The following is a 6,354-nucleotide window of genomic DNA, read 5'->3' on the forward strand; positions in this document are numbered from 1 at the left end:
CTCCAAGGAGCTACCCATGTAATGGGAAAATATGACATGTATTGTTTATATAAACCTATAAACAAATAGATACTGTACAATGGGGAAATGACAATAATTTACAGTTGTCAAAACTGAAGTTTAGAGACCTGGCTGGTTGCTAATTTTGTTGGAGTGTCGTCCCATACGCCAAAAAGTTGTAGATTCAATATCTGGGTCAGGCCACGCACACACCTAGGTTGTGGGTTTGATCCCTGGTTGGGGCCCGTAAGAGAGGCAACTGATTGATGTTTTGTTCTCACATTAATGTTTCTCTCTCTCCCTACCTCCCTTTCTCTCTTTTCCTCTTCTCTCTAAAATCACTAAAACGTATCCTGGGTAAGGATTAAAAAAAAAAAAACTGCTGTTAGAGAACAAAGAAAATTGAAATTAATATTGCTTGTGAGGTAAGGCTTTGCAAAACAAAGTCTTTTATACTTCAGCTCTTCAAAAGATGAGTAGGGTTTATAACTTGCAAAGAAAAGGAGAAACCATGTTTAGTAAAATGGGAAAGCAAAGGGTGGCATCAGCATGAAGGGCATTCCTAAGGAAAAGATTGGACATAAACTATATTGGGGTCTTCTATATTTCAGTTTTATTCTGCAGATTATGGAGAGAGATTGTTAAAAGAATGACAATCTGGTAAACATGTTTATGATGAATTGTTCAGAGAGAATATATAATGGGTGCAGGGAGAGCCTAGCCCATGATTATTGAAATTGTCATGTAAATGAAGGAGTGGATAAAATGAATCAGAGGTGGAATTGAGACAAACTGTCAACCAAGGGGAAGGATTGAGAGAAACTGGTAATCAGCCAAGACCAGGCTGTTTCTAAAATGTTCTGTCAATTGAAAAAATGGTACTATCAACACCTGAGATACAGACTATAGGCAGAAGAACAGTTTTGGGGAATGGTAATTTGATCATTATTGTGCTTAAGGATCTAATAGTTTGGAAGTCCCTTCTGACACTCAGGGATGGTAACTGGCAATAAGAAGCTGAAGATCAGAAGAGATCAGGAAAGTGGTTATGATGCCAGAGGTGAGATATGCATATTGGGGCAACTTTGGCCTTTACTGGTAGTGGAAGTTATGGAAATAAATAATATTTCCTGGAAAAATGCAGAATGAAAAAAGTAGAAATTATAAAGAATATTAACATTAAAGAAATGAATGGGAACAAATTCAGAGAAAAATATTAAAATGGTAAAGGGTATGTGATGAATACAGGAAATTTTATTGAGCATCTACTATATGTGGATATACATATTCTCATCTAATTTAAACACTGATCATTCCTACAAAGTTTAATATTGTTATTTTGCTCATAAGAAAATATCACTGAGTGAATCAGCAATTTAGCCAATATTATTTAAATAGGAAATTTTGGAATTGATATTTGAACCTATATCTTGATGACCCCTAAACTCACACTTGTAGTATTCCAAGTTAAAAATCTGTTTGATAGTCAGTAAGCTAAAATATGTGTCAAATATAAAAGCTTATATCATTTATTTCTGTTGCTGGAATTTAATTTACCTGTCCAATATTAAATTAAGCAAAACAATGTTGAAAAACTTTTTGAACAACTAAAAAGCATATTTTTTAAAAGATTTTATTTATTTATTTTTAGAGAGAGGGGAAGGGAAGGAGAAAGAGGAGAGAAACATCAATGTGTGGTTGCCTCTTGCATACCCCTCTACTGGGGACCTGGTCTGCAACCCAGGTATGTGCCCTAAATGGGAATCAAACCAGTGACCCTTTGTTTCACAGACCAGTGCTCAATATACTAAGTCACACCAGCCAGGGCTAAAAAAACATTTTTCTAGCTATTAAAACAAAAATTGGTCCAATTATTTGAGTTAGGTGTCAGTTCAGAAACATTTTTGAATATACTATTTATTTTCCAATTGGTGTTTTCGCACTCTTCTCTTTTTGATTTTATTCTGAGGTTGTATCTCGAGGAAACTTCCAAACATTTTCCTCGAGATACAACCTCAGAATAAATTTGAGATTTTTTTTTAGAAACACACTGGGGAATAAGGTAATAGGGCTTGCAAATCTCCCTAAGACTTAATTGTATATTCTGAAGAAATGGTAATAGCAAAATTAGCTAATAGTATTTAATACATATTTTATAATGCTTTCACTTTTATTATATGTGAGTAATAGTTGACAATAAAATATGCCTTGTAATGTCTTCTCTTCAGGTATGGTTTACAGAGTCTTTATACTTCATAGAGCTGAACTTTATACTTCAGCTCTTTTCATAAAGTTATGATGGATCTTCTTTGCTGACACTCATACCATAGTTCTTAATATGACCAAATTTTTGTTTACCTGTCCATATTTGTCAGAATTCCCTAAATGAAGCTATGTGTAAGGGAAATGAAATCATTTTTTTCTTGGAAAAAATACATTTACATACAAAGTATTTTTATAGTTTGATTCTTTTATCATTTAACTAAAACATAATTATTTTATCAAGAATATTTATTTTGGGACTTTTGTATACTATTGTGCTTTAAAAAAAGAGGAACTTGCTCATAACTCAGGTGCTTGTTAGGACTTATTAAGGGAAAGAAAGATGCAATGCAACTTGTAATGATCCTTGAGATAAAGCAATGCATGCTTCATAAATACAGAATATACTAGGAATAGAATTAATGGTGCTGAAGCACATTTGGCACTTTGCTCCAATTCTTCACTGTATATGGTGTTAGACTCATTCCAATTTCAAATGGTCCTGATTTGAAACACAAAAGATGACGTCAGGAGACAAATAAGTAGCAGGGAAGATGAAGTCTTAACAGCTAAAGAGGCTGCTGTGATGCAAATCATTTTTCCAAGGGATGGTAAACATTTCTGAAGTTAACAATTGAAACAGAAATATACTGTCAATAAAAGGAGGATAAAATAAACACAGAAACCATATGCAGTCCTAGGGGAATTATTTTTGAATAAAATGCTTTTCAAGGTCCTCACAAAAGTTGTCAGCAGCTCTTTTAAAAATCAAGTCAATGCATTTGGAACAATTGTTCATGAGACATGACCGGTTGGTAAACGATTCTGAAACTCCATCCAGCTGTTAATTTTATATAGCAATTCACAAAATGTTCAAGTTTTACAATAAATAATACTTAAAAAACACAGTAACCTGATAGGTTTCTAATAAAGCATTATGGTTCTATGCATATTGAAATAGTTGCCCCCTTAACTTTTATGTTTCATTTATGATGCATTTTTCAGTACATTGATCAACATTATCACATAATGTTCGCTGCCTATTGCTAGTGAATAATAGTGTTTATTAATAAAAAGAAATGTTATTAAAATTTTGGCAGAACACTGAATTGATTGAGAGTTCCTCTTTAATAAAAAGAAGGGAAAAAAGAAACTGCTTTTAAATAGAGCATTGAAATCGGGTTAGGGAAATCTACCAGATAATGTCAAAAGAGAACAATTTTGGACTCTATAGAATACAGAAAGTAGAGAAAATAGGGAATAAGACAGATATTCACCTGCCTTTTTGGAGCTTAATTTCTGGTAAAGGAGACAGGACAAAATTAAATAAACATGCATTTAAAAACATAGATCGAGCTTTTGTTTTCTTACCTTTTGCTGTAAATGCCTTTTGGATGGTAAACAGGGAATGGGGTGGGGACGCATAATCTGAAGTTTGGCTTCACTTTCTCTGTGCCTGATAGCCACACCTTGCAAAATTAAGGAAATCAAGGACTTCCTGCTCATAGCCAGGTAAAAGGATGCCAAATCTGGAAAGATCAAGAAAAATAAGGGCAATGTGAAGTTTAAAGTCTGATGCAGCAGATACCTTTATACCTTGCTCATCACATACACAAAGAACAAGAAACTGAAGCAGTCCCTGTCCCCAGGTTGGGCAGTGAAGGGACTGAAATGAACCAGACATGCTGATCTGTATTCAAATGTTAAAAATTAAAAACAATATCTCTATATATATATAGATATAGATAGATAGATAGATAGATAAAAAATTATAGAGATGGAGAAGAGATGAGTGATTGTTAAAGGTGAGGAGTGGCAAGGGGTGGGGTGGTGGTCACCGTGACTGTAGGGGAGTATTTTGAGGAAGACCTTTATAGTGATATAATAGGTCTGTGTCCTCATAGCAGTGGTTACATGAGTCAACACATGTAATAAAATGGCATAGAACTATACACACATTGTACTGATGTCATGGCTTCGATATGATAGTATTGTTATCTAAGATACACCCATTGAGAGAAAGTATGTAAAGAACACATGGGACTACTATGCAATATCTTTGCAACTTTCTGTGAATTTATAGTTATTTCAAAATAAAAAATTTAAAAGTAAGGTAGATTGATTGATGGACAGGTGGATAGTTATTTGATGAGGAAAATATATCATCATGTTAACAATTGTTAGATGGCTACAAGTTATAATAAGTGAAGGAAATAAAAACTGAGAGATTAATAGAGTGAAGCAATTTAAGGTAGGATATTCAATGAAGACTTATTTTAAGTGACTTTAAGGTAGAGATAAAGCTAGTTAGGCAAGAGTACAGCATGTTTTGGGGACAAGCACATTCAATGGAGGGAAGAATTAATAGCTTCCAAAATGACAGGGATGTGAACATAGTTGGAATTCAGTGAATGAAGGATGAAGTAGAAAGATACCCAGGGGCTTGACAATGTAGGACAAACTTTCTATAAAAGGCCAAATAGAAGCTGTTTTAGCCTTAGTGAAGATATAGGGTTGCAACTACTGCTCAACACTGCCTATATAGTGTGTAAACAGTACCAGAAAACACATAAATAAAATTAGCAGAGATGTGTGCCAACGCCAGTTTACTTATGAAATGAGGCAACAAACTGCATTTGCCCGGGGGCCTTTTGTTTGCTGATTTATGAAGTAGGATCTTGTAAAGTTAGCCATTTATACTTTATTTTGAGGCCAAGGAGTAGTTAAATGGTTTTAAGCAGGAGAATTAAGGTGATATTAATTGTTAAATCCAGGGAAATACCCTGAGACTTAAAATCTACCTCTGTAAGCAGAGGACACATAAAGAGAAAAGAAAAGAGGCATGCCACTCCAGTCTGGCAATCAACAGTTTATTAAGAGATATCAGGAGGTGTATCTTGGACAGCTTTAAGACAAAGTGAATATCCTTCATGCTACTTGGTGAGTGCCAAAGAATTATTTGGGGTAAAAGGGGGGATTGTCAAGAGTACTAGTATGTGAATGGTTTCAGGTAAGAGAAGTTACTTTACATGCTTAACCAGGTCAACACACCAGCCTTCTCCAGGAGCCAGCACATAGAGGGAGGCAGGGAAGGGACAGTGATTTACATCAGAGGTATGGATTTTGAGCAAATAGTCTTTCGAGGTGCTTGCAGAAATCAATCTCTGCTTTCTGGCCTGGGTCCAGGTGACAGGTCAAGTGGAGGTCATATCATAGAAGAGTGTGTTCTCCTTAGTACACTGAACCCAAAACTTACCTGAGATTTCTGTGTCAGCACACCTATCATATAACTTTCTGTCTAATGAAACTGGCCCTGCTGGACATGAATACCTAATTCTGGTTTTGCTGGAAGAGAATCATATAACAAGATTCAATTTTGCCTCATGCCATACCCCCAGGACTCCTATTTGTCTCTAGATTACAATTGTAGTTAGTGCTCTGTATGCCATAGAGTCCAAATACTAAGTCAAACTTTGGAAAAGAAGGCTTATTTATAAAAGAAATTACAAAAACTGTGCTCATTTATATCAGAACAAAACAAATGGATATGTGTGGAAGGAAATTGCCAGAGAGGGAAGAATGCATTTTTAGATTGGGCTGAACTACTGCTGTGGATCCAGTCTGCTAGCTCATATGAAAACTGATTCTCAAAGGTGTCCTGTGATGAATGAAGTTCACATGCATGAAATTCCATGGTATAATGTGGACAGAATTATGAAAATAACTTTCAGCAGATTTTTCATGTCTGTTCATCTCATTGCTCCCTAACCATGTATCCATAGGGGACTGAGAGGATGTTCTTTTTACCAAAGCATTGAATGAGTAGAGCACCAACATTCTTGAAAAATGCTTGACCTTTTTAGGCTAAAGATGAAAGTAGGAATTGTGGGTATTGATAGAAAATCCCTAATTTCCATGAAAATACAGCACCCAAGGGTGACAGAAGCTAAATTCTAAGACTTAAGTTTCAGAGGCCAGGAGGGCAAGATTGTCCAAAAGCACCAGGGGCAAAGTAGCACCAGAACTGCTTGACTCAAATGTGTCTTCAGTAATGGCTAACTGAACATAAAGTCCTTAAGGAAGTAAAAGTGA

The 6,354-nt window shown here is 35.3% G+C and overlaps 1 pseudogene; it reads left to right on the plus strand.

The window, feature by feature from the left end:
* Positions 1–996: 996 nt before the first annotated feature.
* Positions 997–3,974, plus strand: LOC114494863 (annotated as a pseudogene).
* Positions 3,975–6,354: the final 2,380 nt, after the last annotated feature.

This window comes from Phyllostomus discolor, chromosome 4, assembly GCF_004126475.2.
Source record: "Phyllostomus discolor isolate MPI-MPIP mPhyDis1 chromosome 4, mPhyDis1.pri.v3, whole genome shotgun sequence".
NCBI classification, from domain to species: domain Eukaryota; kingdom Metazoa; phylum Chordata; class Mammalia; order Chiroptera; family Phyllostomidae; genus Phyllostomus; species Phyllostomus discolor.